Below are 21,493 nucleotides of genomic sequence, written 5' to 3'. Positions count from 1 at the left end.
ATATGTGAGGTAAAGGACAAATCCTGGTCAAAAATAACTCCAAGGTTCCTTGCAGTAGTACTGGAGGCCAAACTTATGCCATCTAGAGTAACGATATGGTTGGACAGCATACTTCTGAGATTTTTGGGCCCAAATACTGTGACTTCAGTTTTGTCTGAGTTTAGAAGTAAAACATTGCGGGACATCTTGGGTTTATGTCTTGTAGGCATGCTTAAAGCTTGATTAACTAATTTTTTTCATCTGGATATAGCTGGGTATCATCAGCATAGCAATGGAAATTTATGGAATGTTGCCTAAAGCAGACATATATAAAGTAAAAAGTATTGGTCCTAACACAGAGCCTTGTGGAACTCCATAGCTAACCTTTGTGTGCATGGAGGATTCATCATTAACATGAACAAATTGAAATCTATCAGATAGATAAGATTTAAATCAACCTAGTGCAGTTCCTTTAATCCCAATTTCATGTTTCAGTCTCTGTAATAAAATGTTGTGATCAATGGTGTTGAAGGCAACATTAAGATCTAACAGAACAAGTATAGAGACGAGTCCATTATCTGATGCCATGAGAAGATCATTGGTGACTTTTACCAGTGCTGTTTCTGTACTATGATGAACCCTAAATCCTGACTAAAAGTCTTCATACAAATTATTCCTTTACAGGTGGTTGCATGATTGCTTTGCATCTACGTTTTCAAGGATTTTAGAAATAAAGGGGAGATAAGATATTGGTCTGTAATTGACTAAAACACCTGGGTCAATACAGGGTTTTTTAAGTAGTGGTTTGATTACAGCTACCTTATAGGCCTGTGGTACATAGCTTGTTTCTAAAGATAGATTGATGATATTTAATACGAATGCGTCTATTAAGGGTAAAGGTTCCTTGAGCAATTTAGTTGGAATAGGGTCTAGCAGACAGGTTGTTGGTTTAGATGAGGTAATAATTAAGTTTGCTCAGTGAGATCTATGGGTAAAAGGCAGTCTAAGAGGCATAGGGGCCTTATTGATAATTCTAGCAGTGTTGTACATGAAGATCTGTCTGTAATATTTCGGGCGAGGATCTGGTGAATTCTTTCTCTAATAGCTACAATTTTATTCATAAAGAAAGTCATGAAGTCATTGCAGCTCAGAGTTAAGGGAATAGTAGGCTCAACAGAACTATGGTTCTTAGTCCGCCTGGCTACAGTGCTGAACAGAAACCGGGTTGTTCTTGTTTTCTTCTATTAATGATGAATAATATGCTGTTCTGGCATCACAGAGAGCTTCTTTGTACATTTTTAAACAGTTTTTCCAGGCTTAATGAGATTCTTCTAAATTTCTTGAACCCCACTTCCTTTTTATCTTTGGTGTTGCCTGTTTTAAGTTGCGTGTTCGCGATCTATACCATGGAGGTTGCCCTCCTCTGGTTTACTGTTTTCTTTTTCAGAGGGGCAACACTATTAAGTGTTGTACGTAGTGAGGCTGCAGAATTGTCAACAGGATAATCAACTTGTGCAGGAGTAACATTAAGGTAGCAACTTTTTATTGTATTGAAATATGGTGAACCAAACGATGAAAGAATAATTTATTTAAATTTGTTGACAGCTTTTTCACTTAAGCATCTGCTATAGTGGAATTTTTCCCTAACTGCTGTATAGTCTGTTATTGTAAATTCAAATGTTATTAGAAAATGGTCAGACAGAAGAGAGTTGTGAGGAGATATTGTTACATAATTTGTTTCAATGCCATACGTAAGGACAAGGTCTAAGGTGTGACTAAAACAGTGAGTGGGTTTGTTTACATTTTGGGAAAAAAATATTGAATCTAATAAAGAATTAAACGAAGTGCTGAGGCAGGTACCGTCAGCATCTACATGAATGTTAAAGTCCCCCACTATAATAACGGTGCTGAACACTGAATCAGATGGAAAATCAGAAAATGCAATCAAAAACTCTGAATAAGGGACTGGAGGATGGTACAAGATAACAAATAGAAGTTTTTGTTTTTTGTTTTTTCCAGTTTGAGTGTGAAAAGCTAAGAGTAAGGTTAGTAATACCTTACTCTTAGCCTTACATAGTTATAATTCAAATGAGTTATAACTATGTTTAGGTTTAGGGTTTATTGGTAAGCTTGAGTGGAAGATTGCTGCTACTCCTCCAACTCGCTTCTAGGAATATGATAATTAATATGATTTGGGGGGGGTCTGACTCATTTAGACTAACATATTGTTCCTACTGCAAAGAACTTTCAGTAAGACAAAATAAATCAAATTGATGATTGCTTATTAAGTCATTTACTAGCAGAGAGTTAGAAGAGAAAGATCTGATATTTAATAATCCACATTTAATAGTTTTGGGGCTTTGCTCTTTAAGTCTACAGTTTCAAAGTTGAAGCTATAACTTAAAAAAAGTTTTAATCAAGACAATTTTCATAATGCAGCTTCTGTGACCCAGACTGTGTTTGACTAATCAGAGGAGATAACGTGACGTCATGGAGGTGCACAGGGTCAGTTCTTGGCCCCAGGTGGGTCAGTCCTTTTTACTCGGCACAATCCAGAACTGGAAAAGCTGAGTGAAGGTAAAGAAAAAACATCCCCCAAGTCAGAGCATAGATCGGCGTTTGGAGGCTTAGAGTCTTCACACTGTCTCAGCTTCTTGTGATGACTGTCTGTGTTTGTGCCCTGTCCCCCGTCCACGTCTCTGATTTATTGCCTCTGACCAGGAGTTTTCCTTACAGGCATCTTCTTCATCACAGCACTGTCAGTGTCCACACAGCTGTAACCAACACTCTCCATCCGAGGATGCTCTAAACATGCTACAGTTACAGGGTGGAGCATCTGAGTTCAGATTTTTAGGTGGATCTGCAGTTCCTGTTGTGTTAGGACAGACATACTGACACAGATGCAACAGGAAAATGAAAAACTAAACACTACCATCCGAATTGTGGGTTATTTTATACACAGATCTGTCTATTTCTATACCGTGTCCATTCAGTCAAGTTTTACAGTTAGACTCCAGTTTCTTCCAGAGACTTAATGGGATGAACCTGGGGCCACAGCAATGTCAAAATCCTTTAGAAATAACAGAAATTACTTTATTTTCTTAGTAGGTCGGGGTTTAAACATGGTAAATGTGTCCATTGGAAATGATGTCCACAGTCTATGTAGATACAGACAAGTAGTGAAGGCTGCTAGTGTGATGTTGAGATGTGTGTGTGTGTGTGTGTGTGTGTGTGTGTGTGTGTGTGTGTGTGTGTGTGTGTGTGTGCGTGTGTGTGTGTGTGTGTGTGTGTGTGTGTTTACAGATTATCTCTGCTGGATTAACCCCCAGTGACTGTGTTTGAAATTAACACGGTGATGAAGACAATAAGAGCCACAGAGCTCTTTGTCTCAGCGTGTTTATGCCTGAGGAAGAGTTCGAGGACTGATGGAGGAGGAGGACACCATCACATGAGGGGACAAAGACAAAGACAGGATGAGACCAACAACAAACACACACAGGAACAATATACCCGCATAATTCCAACATTCACACTGAGAGTCTGCTGATGGACTTAATCCAGAGACAGCAAACAATGTGGAGGCCTCACAGATCAAACCCACACACGGCGAGCAGCCAACGCATCACTGCGCATCACCGATTAGTCCAGTTCAACAATATTCGGATAACGCCTGTTCACAACAAAATCATCTGAAGGCAGTTACAGTACATAACAAGGAGGTTTAAAACCCAACAGCACTGAAGCAGTCTCAAAGTCACCAATCATGTAACAGGAGGTGGAGCCTTGTGTGGTGGCTCAGCATGCAGCATCACAAAGGAGCAGATCATAGCAGAAGCTTATCTCAGTTCAGGAAGTTAAGTTTGTTTTTGATCTTTCTGGGGTAATGTGGACATAGCTTTAACTGAAGAACACAGAGTTGGGAGAGGCCCATGGTTTGGTGAATGATCTGTACCTAGACCAGCTCCACCTCTTGATGCCCTGATAGACGACACCTGGTAGACGACAACTGTCTTCACCAGAGTGAGATGGACACAAAGTAAAGGACAGTGCAGTGATACAGGGCTGTGCTAGTGTGAATAAACTAATTAAATACTAATTGTCTAGGTTCAGGTGTCTCACAGCTGCTGGGACTTAATGGAGGACGTCATGTTCTTGTTTTAGTTGGTCATGTTCTGATTGCTTCTCATCCTAGTTTGAGACTCATGTCTGTTTTGTCCATCTCTGTTTAGTTTGTCTGCTCACTTTCTCTCGCTGTTTTTGACACTAAATATGAGCATGAACACTTGTGACACAGGTAACAGCTTGTGTCACACCGAGAGGGGAAAATCAGAGCTTCTACTTTGAGACTGGTCAGAGTTTGTTCACTCTGAATGAAACATGTACACAATGACAAGAAACTATGACTCACCATGGGAACGTTTCCGTTTCAGTGTAGTTGTTAGAAATACCCATGTGTGACATTAGTGCACTTTTATCTTTTAAAAGCAACAGCAGAGTCAATGAGTGAACTCAGTGTAATGTTTTAACTCTAATCTGAACGGGGAAAAAAACTTTCGGCCGCACACAGCGGTATTAATCATTTGACACAGAGATTTCCAGACTAGTCTGACCTTATAATAATGGAAAGGTGATGGTACAGCCTGGTAAAAAGTGATGTGTGTTTTTCACTTATGAAATTACGTTTTTCTCCTGCCAAAACAACCCCCTTTGACTTCGCCTATGCTCCCAGCTGTCAATCAAACTCCACTGTGTCTCTGTTCACATTAAAATCTAAAAACATATTTGAAGTTGTTTTCACAGTCAGCCAGACTGAAACATCCAGCGTGTGCATGTTAAATCCCAGTTAAAATTTGATCATGCACAGAAATCTGGCCCAGATTTCTGCTCAGACATGGCTCAGAGCGCAGCAGCATGTTTTTGTTCTGTCAGGCTGAAGTTACCAATATGAATTCATCAACCGTTTATGATCCACACTCTCTTCAACCAGAGTCTAGTCTTAGAGGATTCAGCTCATCTGCTATAGTCTGGAAAGGTTCAAATGTGAAGTCCAGAGTAAACAACTGCTCAGTGCCATGAGTTGCTGTTTAGTTTTTACCTTTTTTATTTCCTCACAGCACCCCCTTTGCAATTTAAAGCATCACAGCGTGAATCAGCTTTTTAAAAAAAAAATTTAAATGGGGGCGGCGAAATCAAAGATTTTTAGGCCAGACACTGGAGACCCATCCAGGGGTGTATACATCACTGTTTGCTCATGTATAGCAGACAGAGTTTTATGGGAGGGGGGCAAAGACAAAAAGTCCAGGTTAACAGTCAGCTAGAGTTTGTCAGAGAACCTTTGGTCTGAGACCATTGTTGAGCCAGATGCAGTCTGCAAGTCTGGAGAAAAGATTTGTTTTCCAGCAGTGGTTATAAGAGAAGAAGGTTAATATTCTAAGCCAGTCCAACCCAGTCCAGCCCAACTGGAGTGTCTAGACCAGCAGGAGCTCCTACTGCTCCTACTGTGAGTGCTGCCTCCACCTCTCACATTGTTGTTGGGGAAGAGGAGGAGGAGGTGGGGGAGAAGCTAGCTGCTGGTTGGGTAACAGCTGTTTGACTCACCCTGTCTGTGCTGCATGTTTCATCACTGCTGGGTCTGTTTATAGGTAACGCTGGCCCTCAGCAACTTCCCCTCAAGCCAGTTTCATCGCAGCACAAAGAGGAAGATGTTGACCTGCAACTTTGCTGACCTGTAGATGTGTCTTCCACCCACACTGTGCTTCAGTCCACCCCTCCCTGCTGACCAGAGAAATGTCATATGAATCATTTTTCATTAGTGCTGGGAGCTGATGTTTTAGGAGGGGGACACACTAACATAAAGAGAGAGACTGGAAAAGACCACAGAGACCCCCTGTCTGTGGCTCTTACTGAGGTTTCCTCCACTTTTCTTCATTAAAGGGATTAGGGGGAGTTTCTTCTTAGTCAATCTGAGGGTTTAAGCAGAGGGGGTGTTGTTGTGGAGACTGTAAAATCGTAGGACATCCTAGGACTATTTTTGTTGGTTTTCATCAACGAGTCTCCATACCGTCCAACCCAACCCGTTGTGATGCTTGCTGCAACTCTAGAGGTTTGTGTCCCGACAGCAGCAGCAGCTGGATGGGAGAAATCTGTGTGCAGCCACCAGGCCTTTCTACCTACCACCAAAAGGCCCACAGGGACCAGGCTGAGCCCACAGCTCCCCGGATGTAGGAGCCAAGGCGGAGCAGCTTTGACAGACATGTTGGCTGGTGTCATGTGGATCCACCCTGCAGCAGAGGCCATGCCATGGGATATGTAAATCAATCCGTGACACATACAAAACAAAACAAAACAAAATCCAGTGGATCCACTGGAGTCAAATAACAATGTATTTATTTTGAGTTATAAAAATGAATAGACACTAGTTGTTAAAGTATTCATGTTATACTGTAGTAATATTAAATGCGGTGCTCAGCCTCCATCAGTCCTGGTGCTGTTAAATGCACAAAAGTTCTTCAGGGAACTGTGAGCTGAAAGTTAAACACGTCTTCATATCTTTGTTTCTTTTCTTTGTTTGTTCTTCAGTTCTTCATTATTTCCCTGATATGCAAATGGCTGTGAACTTTTCCCCAACAGACATGACTGATTTATTGACATACTCTGTAGTGCCGACTTATGTCCTGGAAACTGATCCACATCCTCAGTTTGTAGTGTGGTGCTCTCACAGTGGAAATGTCCTCAGTCTGAGAGGATGTCTAATGGAAGTTTGGCTTTGGTTGTATCACAGAGAGTAAAGTCACTGTGGACCAGAGTGCGTCTTGTCCTCACATTGGACCAGAGTATGCCTGCGCATCCCAGTGGACCAGCGTACGTCTTTACGTCACAGTGGACGAGAGTACACCTGTACTTTACATTGGAACAGAATATGTCTGTGCGTCTGTATGTCACAGTGGATAAGAGTATGCCTGTGTGTCACTTTGGGCCAAAGTACGTGGCAAATGGAGGTAGAGTGGTTGTCCACCACTCCCGCAGTTGTTGGTTCAATCCCCGGCTCCTCTGGTCACATTTCGAAGTGTCCTTGAGCAAGACACTAAACCCCATCTTAGTTTCTCCAAGTGAGTGTTGGGCAACTGTATAACAGCTCCCCTATCGGTGTGTGATTGTGATTGTGAGTGCGAATGGGTAAATAAGAAGCAGTGTAAAGCAATTTGAGTGCCAATAGGTAGAAAAGCGCTATATAAGTGCAGACCATTTACGTCTGTGTGTCACTGTGGACCAGAGTATGCCTGTATTGTTTTTACCCCCAAATTGTAGGAAAGGTGATAATTCTACTATTTCAAAGTGTTGATTACTCACAATATTAAGAGGTAGTTCTAATGTCCCTCAATAATTTATATATAATATTAATTATTAATTTATACCATTAGAACTGCTAATTGAAAGAGAAACTCTAACTTTGTAAAAGTAGAATTTCAAGCAGAGCTGTCTTGTTGGACTGTATTAGACTATACAGGTGTACCTAATGAAATGTACTGCTGTGTACTGAGTGTATTGCTGAACTGGATTCAGGGATTAGCTGTTCCAGGAAGGAGGAGGTTGTTGGCTCAATCTGTCCCCTAGACAATCCCAGGAATGAGCAACAACAGTGCCCCCCCATCTCTGTTTGCCTTTGATTGTCTGTCTCCAATGTTGGTTTCACCAATGTTGGTTTGCAGAGAGATGGCAGGCGACCACAGCCTGGGACCAGCTCCGTATGTAGGATCAACGTTGCCAGAGAAACAACTGAAAAGTGAGGAATAATAAAACAAAAAATACAAAAAACAATTTTAGCAAAATGTTCAGGCAATTCATTAAAAAACTTAAATTCAAATGTGTTAATATGAACTTAAACTGTGTCCTAAAATTTTAATTTGTTGTTTTAAAATTAACAAACTTAATACAAATACAATGATGAAAACTAAACTTTGGAAGGAATTCATTCTAATTTGCAGTAGAATTGTTTCAGCTTTGTGAACACTGGATGTGTTCAATAAAGACATGAAACATCATGACTGTGTTTTATCAGATTAGAAATGTGTACTTTGTTGATCTTTGTCAATTTGATGAATGTCAAATCGTGTGCGATGACCAGTTTTTCCAGAAACCAGGAAATTGCAGGCAGTGGCATGACTTGTAGAGTTGAGGGTTGCACCAGTGTGGTGACTAGTCAAAAACAGGGTGTTGTAGAGGAGATGGAGGAGTTTCCTGTGGAGAACAGTTCCTCTCATAGGACAAATAGGACAGACACATTCAAAATTATGTTTATAAAAACATCTCCACAAAAAGCTGAAGTTCAGCCTAAAAAATCTGTGGAAACTCCCTCAATCCCTCAACAACCACTGACCAGCTCCAAACTTTTTATATGCTGTCAGGACTTCAGCAACATGGAAACCATTGATGATTCTCAGAAACAGGAAAATAAAATTAGAGCTGTTCAAAAAAATCCTGTAGAGGTCTGGGACAACATTGTATGGTCAGATATGGATGATTATTCTGTTACTGTGCTGATGATATCTCACACCTTGTTCCAGTTTAGTACTAGTGTAGTACTACTATACTGCAGTTCAGGTTATATAATAACTAGTGGATAATCTGCAGCTGCACCTGCATGTTGCATGTCTCTAAACCCTAAAAACTAAAAGAGGACTGTTTATGTTCCCATGATGCCATTAACCCTAAACCTAGCAGTAAGAATCGGTGAGGAGGAGAAAATCTGTGTTAATCTGATAAAAGGGTCAGATTAGGTGGAAAAAAAACATTTGGAGCTACTGGATTAGGACATTGTTATTGCTGAGATCATGACGGGGGGTGAGAAGTGATGGTGGAGGGGGGCTCTTACACAGAACTGGAGTTAATACAGAGGTGAAACAGACGTTGTCCTGCAGTTGGAGACCCAGTCAGTTTCTTAAGGGGTGGGGGGCACTCAGATGCTAACCACCACATTAAACCTGCTGCTTCCTTCTCTCATGTTTATAGCTTCATTCCATACTACACAGACCCAAGTCCTCACTCTAATTAACACCTTCCTGTGCCACAGCTAAAAGTGAAAAATTTATTTATTGGATCTTCACCACTTCCTCCCACATCCAGAAACAGGAGAGCACAGAAAGGTGTAGCGATGGTGAAGAGAAACAAAACTTCAATAAACCTATCAGAAATATCAGGTCCATTTAAAGCAAACATTTCCATTCTCTTTTCCATAGTTTTGCTCATAATTGAACAGTCCAAAGCAGATCCCCAACAGAACATGCTGCCCTACAGGAAGTTCAGACGGTTAAAGCCAGAACAAACGAGCAGCTGCTGACATTTAAATGTCTTCTCTGATTGGTCAGTGGTTTTCTTCACGAAGAATAATCTTATGGTGAGTTAAACCCTGCTGTCCTGTCAGCCTGCAGATAAAAACACTGCTTCGTTTCACTTTCGTTTATTGAGGTGCTGAGCGTGATTATGGTGTGATTTCTGCTTCGCTAGCAAATCCCTCTGAAGCTGGCTCCAGCACACAAATGGAGTTTGTCCCGAGTCCATTTGATTCTCTGGGACTTAGATCTTAAATCACGAGACCTTGGTAAAAACATCTTCTTACGGCTCACATCTCTACATGGTCAGTGTCTGAATTCTTACACTTTAATTTCCAAAGTTTTACTTGTTGAATTCTGGTAACTGCCTCACTTCAGTGTTTCATTTCAGACCCTGACCCTGGCTTCATCAGATTTTGAACTGGTGCTCAACTTCAGCCACCTACTTGTTGATTTCTAGCTCTGAGGTTTTAACAGCTCTGACGTGTGATGTTAAACAGTCGACACAGACATCATCAGCTTCTCGCTGAGCTCTAAGAGATAGAATTGACCAAACAGAGATCAAATGTGCTCTTCGGACCCAACAGGAGATGGTTTAATCTCAGAGTGTCCGAAGTTAACAGCAGCTTTCAGTTCATCAGAGCCATGGTCTCTTTGAGTCTGAAGGGGTAATGACATGTTGTCAGGGCCTCCCGCAGGCATCCCGCAGGGTAAAATCACCCATCACTCTCTAACTGGCAGCCTGTAATTCATGGTCAGCCTTAAGCACCCCCCCACATGATTGTCCGACTGTCAGTGTTTGTAGTTAATAAACTCCGACATGACAAGTGCTGATACACAGAGAAGATAATGTTTAGCTTTGTACTCCACAGCAAACGCAGCCTTATGCTGCTCCCATTGCTGCCTCCATCACCGACAGTAAGTGTTGGACTGGAGACAAACCCCGAATTGAGGAGCCACTCGGGTCACGGACCTGAGCAGAAAAACAGGAATTAATGCAGACACATTGTCCACATGCTGCTGTAACCCTGCTGTGAAATCAGGGTGGAGGAACAGATGAGGGGTGATGTATTGTAGTATCATGAACATAACATACTGCAGATTATCATGCAGAGAATGTGAAGTCTGAAGTCAGGCCTCAGTGACCTTCAGTTTGACGGAAGACATCTCTGTTTATAATCAAGTAAATAGGATGGGAAGAAGAATTATAAAGTGTGGTTTATCCTCCCACTTCGGTTTTTAATACCGAGTCAGCTTTTATATGCTGATCATGATAAAAAGTAATCACTTCAATCATGTTTAGTTTTTACTGTGTCTCAGTTTAATCACCACAAAAAACTTCCCTGGCATTAAACACAGATTTTATGGTAAATGCACCCTAGTGAGATGTTGTACAGAAACCTGAACCAGACCTGAACAATACTGCACCCTGACATATTTGTGTAATGTACACATCATTACAGAGTGTCCTACTAGTTGATTAAGCACAGACTAAAAAAAAGAGGTTTAGTTTAGCCAAGGTCTTGGTAAGGTGATCCAACCAGATGTTGCTCCACCAAGAGCTTCAGAACTCAGAAGGAGCCGTGCATCTGCTTGATGTTTATAATAGTTTTTGGACACCAGAGGTCCACAAATGCTGTTGTGTTTACACTCAAATGGGTCAAAGCCTCCTGCAGACTGTGGCAAAGGCCTGTAGCCACTTCTGTAAACCACACTGGTTCCTACTTCTGCCCTTTAGGCTGAGCCCTGACCAGCTGCTCCAACACGACGCGTACCCACCTAGAACTTTATCATCCAGTCATGATCCAGATCCACACGAACACACCTACCGCCCCAACCTCTGATCAAGTCCCACAGACTTTGATTTAAAAGTTATTATTTCTGATGATGGCTGAGAGACAAATGAATCTTCATCCTGTCGTCACCCTGACTACAGTCTGACTGTATAACAGACATCAGCTCGTCCCACAGGAAAACAGACAGATCCACATTACACATAAAGTTTATTTTTGTCTCAACATCTTCTGTAGGTCTCCTGGAGAGCTGCAGACCCCCAAACATCAGAGGAGTTATCTTTTATCATTCCTTTATCTAAGTTTTATCATTATTATCAATAAGGCTTGAACATATCTCAACGTATAGTCCCAACATCCACCTCTTTTTAGAGATATGGGCACATTGTTTGTGCTTTTATGAGCTGTTAATGTGTAAACACAGTGCACTAGAAAAGTAGAAGTGATGGGATGACAGCTCTGTAACCCCCCTAAATCTTCCTCTAAATAGCAGACAAACCCTTAACAATGTCCCTGTTAATCCAGGAAGCTTTCTGTATGTGTGTCAGTGTGTGTGATCCACAGGTGTGAGTGTGAGCAAATAGCAGGTAAAAGGCTCAGCAGTTTCTAAAAGTTGAAATATATACAAAACATATAAATATATAAAGTATATATAGCAGTTTTTCCTGTGGTTACTGTTTATATTTTGATATTTTTAAATACTTGTAAATTTTAATTCTGTGAGGCCTTGCAATGAAATTTTGTTCTGTGTACACTGTGTTTTTTAATGACAAAGTCTGCCTAAGTCTAATATAAGGAGCAAAGATGGAGGGGCAGCAAGCAGCTATGTGTTCAATGCTGCTGTGTGGATGGAGGAGCAGGGCTGAGCTTCACCAACACATTTACTTCGGGAGAGCAGGAATTTTCATGTGGTTTCTCTCTTTTTGTGTGGGTTCTGTTCGAACCCTGAAGTAACAGCCCAACTGATGAGGCTGTGATGTAACAGAGCTAGAGTGACACATGGAGGACCAGACTAACCCCTGCCTCTCCTCAAGGTGTCTGTCTATGTCAAAACAGGAATGTAACTCAATGCATTTATAACCCCAGTTCAAAAGAAGTTTGGAGAATGTAAAAACATAAATAAAAACAGAATGATTTGCCAATCTCATTAACCCATTTTTTAATGTCAATAGAATACAAACATATATAACAACTAATACATCTTACCAATAAATATTAAATATTAGCTTATTTTGTCTGAGACTGATTGTTTTAACTCCAATCAGTTACAAACTTATGAATTGTTCCTCTTAACTGTATGATCTTAAATATATGACAAACCATTAACTCACACTTTATTTATGATTTGTAAAAGACTATGACCATTCTCTCTGAAAGCTTTTAAAAATGGCTGACCTGGCATGTTTGTTGCACTATTAGAAAGGAATTACACATTCCTGAGACTGCAGCTGTATACCAACAAAGATATTCTGCAGTCTGTCTGCAGATGGAGAAAGGCTCCCTAGAAGAGCTGCTGAATGTGTCCTCCGTGAAGTCCCAGCAACTGTGAGACAACCAATTAGTGTTATACCCCTCTTAGTTAAATTACTTCGCTCGTTCACTGTTTAGGTTTGGTCTTTTATAATTCTGTTAACTTCTGCCCTGTTTTTTTTTCTATATGTTTTCCTCTCCTGTTACTCCGGCCCCTGAGAGATAAGTTGCTTCACTTTCCCTCACGTCCTTATCTAGGTTGGTGTTAATGTTTTTCATTGTTTGTTTTCCTGTACTCCATTTGGAGACATTTTGCTTGCCTTTGCTAATAAAACCCTCATTTACCATAACACTTCCTCTCACCATCTCCTCACTTGGATCCTAATATAAATACAAATATGCACAAACGTGTGACAAAACTCTTCAGCTCTGTGGTCCCACGATGGTGGAACAAGCTACAAACTGCACACTCTGCAGCCTCACTGCCAAGTGCAAAAACAGACCTTCCTATGCACTTAAATGTTAAAAATAAAATCACAAAGCTCCTAAAACAGGAACACTTCTTACCATAGCACTTTGCTTTAATGTTGTCTTCTTGACTTAGATTTGCATTGGGTCATCTGGACATGGTTGAGGTGGAGACATGTTAAATCTGAGCGAGAGGCAGAACATTACAAAAAGAGGATTCTTCTCCCATGCTAGTTTTATACTTGAAGTACATTCTAAATGATGGGCTAAGTACTTCAGTTTGGGTAAAGAAATGCAGCACTTTTCACACAGAACAGACAATGGAGGCATCTTAGGACAGAAAACAGGAAAACATAAACTCAAGAAATAGTAAATTTTATCATATTTAAGTCAATATTTTGTACATTTAAGGACATTAAATGTCAAATGTGTCAGAGACTTCACTCCTCACTGTTCCTGTTTTTCTAACTGAGCTGACCAGTTTCCTCAACACGGATCTGTGTGGCCCAGACATTTGGTATTTCCAAATGTTTTACTGCTCTGCTTGTGTCCTCAGTGTCTCTCAGAGCAGTTTCTGTTAATCCCTCTGCAGACTGAACGGTCCTGTTGTTGAGATCTCTGTGTTTCTGTGAAGTTGGTGCTGGTCAAAAGAACTGGTGCATCATTGGACATTTATCAGCTCAGGCAGCCTGTTGTCTAGGGGCTTCAACTCACTCTGAGTCTTTGTAGCCTCTCATCGTTGGTGAAGTGATGTCTACAGAGCTGTCCTCAGTCTGCAGCTTCACACAGTCCATCATTTGACTGCAGTGTCCTCAAGAAGTCCCCCCCCCCCCCCCCCCCCCCCACTGTCAGGGAGTGTTGTTAATGTGGAATCCTTTTGAAACTCAGGACCTCTGCCTGATGTGTCTACTGATGCTCTCACGTTTTCATTATAAAAACTCTGATCTCTGATTGGACGGAGCCAAAACGAGTGGCTCATCCTGCAGTAATGAGGCTCAGATCCACATCAGCACAGAACAAAGGCTGTGTGAAGGGGGAGGTCAGCAGGTCATCGATAAAGGCCCTCGTGTCCATGAGGTTCAGGAGGTTATCAGCATGTCTCAGACAAAGCTTGACCTTGGAGACGTCTCTGTCCTCTGGTTCAGCAGGAACCTGCAGCAATTTGTCTCTGATGACAAGCTGATTGGGAGCGAGTGTCACACTGGTCCCGCTCTGATTTCAGCTGCTTTTCTTTAAATGAGGCCCAGACTGCTGCACTGAACGACTGCTCTCTCACAGTACTGGAAATTAACTACGTACATGTATTTAAGTACAATTTTGAGGTGTTTCTACTTTCTCCCACTACTAGGTAAACTGGATTCCAGCTAACACTAGCTGAGAATTGTGGTCTTTCTCATTGGCAGTGGAGTAAGAATGAACAGATTAGCTCTAGAGAATGACAGTGAGTAAGCTTCCCACCAACCTCCCTCATAAATCCTCATGTCCACTGGTGCTTGGATCCTGACAGCTACACTGACTACTGAGCCTGAAAGACTTCACTTCCTTTACTTAGACTGAAGGAACCCTCACTGTGAAAGGGGTTATCGTGTTCATGGATTCATCCACACAGGGGGACAGTGTGAGGGAGCGGGACCTGGACACAATAGTCAGACTTTCCTGTGAAGCTCAGCAGCTACTCAGCAGTACAGTAAAGTAATTCACAGTTCTGGATTCAAAACATTACACACAACAATGCACTAAAGACACTTTTAGTGGACACAGAGCTCTGCAGAGACCTGCTGCTGAAAACTGCTTTCGTCCCTTACAGTGTACTTCATCATTGGACTCCTGACCCCTGCAGACTGCTGTGGACACTGTCTTTCTTCTGAAGCAAACATTAAACCAACAGGAGGAGGATGTTTGACAGGCAGGGACAAAGCCAGCAGCAGAAAGAGGACAATTGTGTTGTCTCAGTGTGCAGCTCTCTGACTCTGGACTAGTTGTCCACTGGGGACAAAGACCCCACATGACATGCTATCACTGCCAGCTCTGCTTAACAGACACCAGGTCACTTCTCTTCTCCTGACCGGAGGACAGTGTCTGCAGCTGAAAGCTCACTAAAGGTCCCCCTCGGTGTCTGGAAGCAGAAACAGGAAGCGGCTCGGAAACAACAATCGGTGTTTGCAGAGCCCTCTGGTGCATTTGCTGTTAACGTTGGCTGCAGAGCAGGCAGCCAGCAGGGAGGAGACGCTTGCTGAGCCGAGCCACCGTCACTTAGCAACCCCACCTTTTAGCTGGATGAAGGCCGGATGAAAGCTCAGGAAAGATGGACTGGACCACAACAGAGAGTGTGGTCCAATAGTAATGTCAGAACATATAAACAGCACTTCACTCCTGCTCCAACCAGGTGAGCCTAAACTAACCTAAGCTCCAACAAACAATGTAATTTATGGTAAAATAACTATAAATAATGTTTGGGTTGTCAAGTTTGTGTTCATCCTCTCGGTTTAATTTCTGAATACATTCTCTCTGGTTTCTATCATCTGGGCTGAACTTAAACACTGATGACAAGCTTTAAGCATCACTTCTGCAGCTGTGCAGCTTCAGAACTATTGATATTATGATAGACAAACATGTTCTTAGAACCTTAACAATAGTTTCTTGTTCATGGTAATGCAGCCTCGGCTCTGTCAGCCTCCTGACATTGGTCTCTGTGTGTGGATAAAGAAGGACGGACGGATGATCGATGAGGACTGAGGAGCAGTTTAAAACTCTGGCTGAAGCAGCTGAGCCGTCTCCGCACTGCACCAACACTTCAGCTCTTTAAATAAACCCAACATGAATAAATAACAAAATAATAGTCTCCCAGTGGTTCCCATGATGCACTGTGTCATAATGTTGGCACCTTTAGACGGTTCCATTCATCTGACCTCTGATCAATGTGAGATTCACAGCCGGACACTTCCTGTTCTTACATCAAGCAAACATCATTAAAACACCAGATCTGGACAAGAGCCAGGCTTTTATTTTGATAAAGCAGTAAGATGTGGGCTCTTATTTGTTAAAAGAAAAGACAGATCCGGACAGATCAAGATCAGGACAGATCAGGTTTACTGTTTGGTGGGACTGAACCAACAATGGTCTCAGTGAGACTTTAGGGCACAGCAAAGTACAATCTGTCAACTGGTCCATGCTGTCTGTGGGACATGTGGACAGCAGAGATGCTCCAGCTTTTCCTTTCACACAGGCTCCAGATGTGGATCCAGTTCCTTTCGTCTCTATCACGTCTCTCTCTGAGGAGGATGAGGTTCTGTTACTGATAGTTTTAATGGGCTCATGATGATCTTTTATCATCTCTTCCTCACAAACAGGGTTATTAACATACACCCTTCATCTTTTCCTCATCATGTCTATTTAATTTTGGACTAAAACCACCATCGAACCCTTGACTTTGGCTAAAGCACACTTTTGTCCAAAGCAGCTTACAAGTTAGGTAAAATCAGCAACACATTAAAGTCAAAAAGAAAATGTTAAAGCACAAATGGGACAGATAGGAAAAGAGTAGACAGGAAGTTCTGTTTTCATCATTTTTTGGAATATTGGCAGTAAGGTGCTCAGCGTGCAGAGTTTGGTCGCCTGTTCCACCATCGTGGGACCACTGTTTTGAACAGGTCTTCTGTGTGGTAGTGGCACCACCAGAGGGCATGAGGGACTTAAGACCCTGATGAGAGAGTTCATCTTTCTGTGTAGGTTAGAGTCAGACTGCCGCACTAAAACTGAGACCGTTTCTGTTACTTCAGGCTAAAAACACAAATAAATACAGAATAATTACGGTGAAACTAAATGGTTGGCAGCTGGAGTCACAAAAAGTCAAAAACAACAAAAAATAAGTCAACAAATAAATTAGTAAACATCAACTCTTCCTGTCTCCAGATCAGTATCCTCTCCCATCCTCTCCTCCGTCCTCCTTCTTCCTCTCTTGTCCTCCTTTAATCTCACCCTACAGAATATTGATCAATGAACATGTGAATATGCCCTAAAGCTCAACCCACATCAGCTGAAGCAGAGTGCTGTGGTGTCCTCTGGTGCACAATCAGCAGAATTACACTCTGATCTGCCGCTGCAGAGACACAGAATCCAGAACTCCACGTGGAGACAGAGGCAGGAAATAAAATGTTTAATCATTAAACAGTAAAATCAACAGTGGTTTAGTAAGATGTTATGTAAAATTTAAAGTGGTTTATTAAAATGTTATGGTGGATTGTAGTTAAGTGGTCCCCTTGTGCTCTTTGAGGAGGTTCTAGGTTTCCGGTATCTCTTTTATCTCTAAACGTGCATCGACGTGTCGCAAGTTGGGCTAAAAATTAGTGTGCGGATTTAATGATTATGGATTAACAAGAGCACGAAAATATAAATATTTGTGTTCTGAAATCACCGGATATGAATTCTTCAAGACACCACAGAGGTTAGCAAATAATAAAACATACTTGTAGAGCAGCTTCTTCTCTAAGTGTGAGTGAGAACAAAGCTCAGCCAAGTGTCTGCAGCAAAGAGGGAACAGACAATTCAGATAAAGTCAAAGTTAATCCTAACTCCACCAGATAATATCAGTGCTCGTACAGGTATAAGAGTAAATTATCAAACCATTGCTCTTATTTTGTTTGCTCTTATTTTTATTTTATTTGTATTTTATTTTATTTCTATTTTTTGTCAATTCTCATTTTACTTACTGTGTGACATTCAGAGTGGAGGGCAAAGTAAGAATTTCATTGTACAGGGAAACATGCGTTCTATCTGTGCATATGACAATAAACACTTTGAATCTTGAATCATCAGAAATGTGCAGAAAAGCGATAATTTCATCTGTGACTGCAATTCCCCATCCACTGTCATGTGTTTACCACAAAAAGCTTGTTGGTCAGTTTACATCCATTAGTTTACATCCACCTAAAGCTGGAAGTTATAAAAAGTTGGATGTGCTGCACTTAATGCACCAACTGTTCAACCTAATGTGCCACAGGTTCTGGTGGACACTGAAACAGTCACAGCCCCAAACCAGGCAGGACCCTGTAGCTGTAAGCAGAGGCCCCATCAGCAGCAGACAGAGGAGGACAGGGATCAGTGATAGTGAATGATTTCATGTTCATTCATCTATTGTGTTACAATATTTAAACTAAAGTAAACTGAGGAAATGTAGATGCACCACATACCTTTAACTTGAATGGAACAAGTTCTTACTTTAATTATATTGTGGAGAGACTTCATATTAGTCTGTATAACACAGATTACCAGTTAAGACTGGCCTATTTTGGGGTGGAGGAATAATCCCCAGCAGTGCATACTTTGAATTATTATATTGAAATATGAATGATTGATGAATTAATTTTTTTAGTAAATTAATTGTGATGTTATTATATTATTATATATTATTATATATTAATAATAAAATTTAAAAAAGCTTAATGGGAAAATAATCAATAGATTTAAAAAATTATCGTTAGGTGCAGGCCTACTTTTAACCAAAGGCTTATGATAAAAATGAAGTTTGGTTTCTAAAAACAGAACCTCCCATGGTCTATACAGATCAATTAAAAACCTGAGCAATGAGGTGTTGAGGACACAGCCTCCTGTTTATCAGGATGTGATCATCAGTGAGGGTCCAGCAGGGGGCATCAGCTGATCACATTCATTCCACCTGTAGCGCTCTGGTTTAATCTGTGATGCAACATTTAGCAACTATGTTTGTGCTGAAAGACACAAAGTTGCAGAACAAACTCTGCTGGAATGACAGAGAACAGACGAGCAAGGTTAGGAAGAAAGAAATAAAGCTCAGGAGGTAGACCAGGTCCATCCAGGTCCTCCTGTCCATATATTCAGGGACAGGGGTGCCTGCAAAGATAACCCAATTCCTCAAAAGTGGCATCTATGGTGCTTGAGTTGGAGAGTGGTGGAGTGTTTGCAGCCTTCAGTGAAACATGGTATCAGGGTTTGGGGTTTCTGTGTGAAGTGATGGGATCATGACGGTCCATACCTGCTTAATTCATCATGCTAGTCTTTCTGGAAAGAAATAAACAACAGCCGATAAAACAGTAACATTCATGGACTGAAGTTAGAAGAAAGTGGTGTGTTTTTGGACTCTACAAATTGTGTTTTATTATTATTATTTTTGATGTTTTGGATTTTTTTAGACTCTCTGATCACGGCACTTAAGACTTGATCATTGGCCTGTGGCCTGAGATCAGTTGACTTTATGGTTCTTTAAAGGTGCAGCCCAGCCTGGCGGTATTGACCCCCAACACAATAAATTAAAAACTTGTTAGCCAATTTGTGTCTCTGAAGTTCCCAAACTGTACAATAATACAGTACTGTCCTATTGAGAGCAGATAAACACAGACAACCAGTTAAATGGTCTGCATTTATATAGTGCTTTTCTACCTATTGACACTCAAAGTGCTTTACACTGCTTCTTATTGATCCATTTGCACACCGATGGAGGAGCTGCTATGCAGCTGGCCAATGCTCACCGGTAGCAACTAAGTTGGGGTTCAGTGAACCAACTGTGAGATTGGTGGACAAATGCTATTCTTTCCTGCGCCACAGTTGCCCAACAGTTGAATCGATGAAATACTAGCATGCAGACAGAACAAACAAAGAGTCTTTAAAATGCTGCGATCTAGCAACATTAGCTTTGTGGCTCTGGTGGCACCATTTAGTACAGTGTCTCGTTTACTGTAAAAATGTGCTGGTCCCAGTTCTCTCTGAGACAAAATCACATTTACACATTTTTTCACTACTTCCACTGCTGCAGTACAAAGGTTCACTGAACACTAGTTGCAATAGCAGCAGTAATGTGAGTGTGTGGAGGGAGGGGGTGTCCCAATAGAGTGAACAGCTGGAGATTGGGTGGAGGGGGGAGAAGATGTGAGCTTAATCATCCACTCAGCTGCAGACATGCCCCCCTCCCCAAGAGATACAGGAGGATTTAATGTGTGAGGAGCAGAGATCAGATGTTTTGTGACACACAGCACATGCTGATAATGTGTTATCAGAGATTTGACAGACACTCATCACTTTCTGACTTTAAACCAGCTTTTTGAATTAGCCCATGAATGTCTGTGTGAGTCCAGCTTTACACTCGGTGCTGATTCAGTCCTGGAGCAGACCTGGATGAAGCCAGTCGGTTTTTCTGCTGCAGCCTGTTCTACATGTGTGTTCCTAAATTGCTGTCTTGCCATCAAAATCTTCTCTGACAGTTAATTCCCCGTAGAGGAAGAATGTTTACCGATGGAAACATCTTCATCCTTACATATATCCCATAATTATCCTGTCAGTGTTGCGTTAATGATGTCACACTCTGAGCTTCGGGCACTTTGTTCTACTTTTTCTACGAGCTCTGAAAGCGTGAATTATGTGAAGCGTACTCACTGCTGCCCATCTGTTACTGTGTGTGGGTGGAGCGGCTGCAGCTCTGCTCATTTTTCTACTAAACCATCAGGGGCGTAGGAGGTGGATGCTCACACACTTCTCTGTCTGACATTCACAGAAACCATGCTCACACTGTTAATACTACTGCTACTGGTGGTACTGATATTCTATCATAAACTATTTCTAACATGAAATCAATGTTTTAGCATGGAACTCTCCTGACTTTCTGACTTGTTCGAGTGGTTCTGGTTGCAGCACACAGCCCCTGTTCAACCAGATAGACATAAGACATAGAGGATAGACATAATGAATGCCATCCTCAAAGGGCTAATTCTTCAGGATCAACTGGTCTTCACTTGGACCTCAGTACATCTTGCAGGAATGTAGGAGGTTCTTTCGTCTCTCTGGAGGTACCCACAACCACAGAGGAGGTCTGTGACATTATTTAGACTAAGGAGATTTTAAGCATTGTTAAGATAATTCTAGTGGTCTATCACAAAGATTCAATAGATTATTGTAGGGCTCTTTTAGTCTTCTTCTTCTATTCCTTTCGGCTGTTGCCTTCTTCCACCTATGGAACATTGCCAAAATTAGGAGCATCCTGTCTCAAAGTGATGCCGAAAAACTGGTCCATATATTTGTTACCTCTTGGTTGAACTACTGTAATTCCCTAGTTTCAGGATGCCCCAGTAACTCCCTAAAGAGCCTGCAATTGATCCAAAATGCTGCAGCAAGAGTGCTGACTGGAACTAGTAAGAGAGATCATATTTCACCTTCACTAGCTTCTCTCCATTGGCTTCCCATTAAATCTAGAATAGAATTTAAAACCCTGCTTCTTACATATAAAGCTCTGAATAGTCAGGCTCCATCATATATAGAAGACCTCATAGCACCATATCATCCCAGAGGACCACTTCGTTCTCAGAATGCAGTCCAACTTGTGGTTCTCAGAATTTCCAAAGGTAGAATGGGAGGTAGAGCCTTTAGCTATCAAGGTCCTCTCCTGTGGAACCAGCTCCCAGTTCAGATTTGGGAAGCAGACACCCTCTC

This window comes from Channa argus, chromosome 9 (assembly GCF_033026475.1).
Source record: "Channa argus isolate prfri chromosome 9, Channa argus male v1.0, whole genome shotgun sequence".
NCBI classification, from domain to species: Eukaryota; Metazoa; Chordata; class Actinopteri; order Anabantiformes; family Channidae; genus Channa; species Channa argus.
This window is presented reverse-complemented; position numbering follows the sequence as displayed.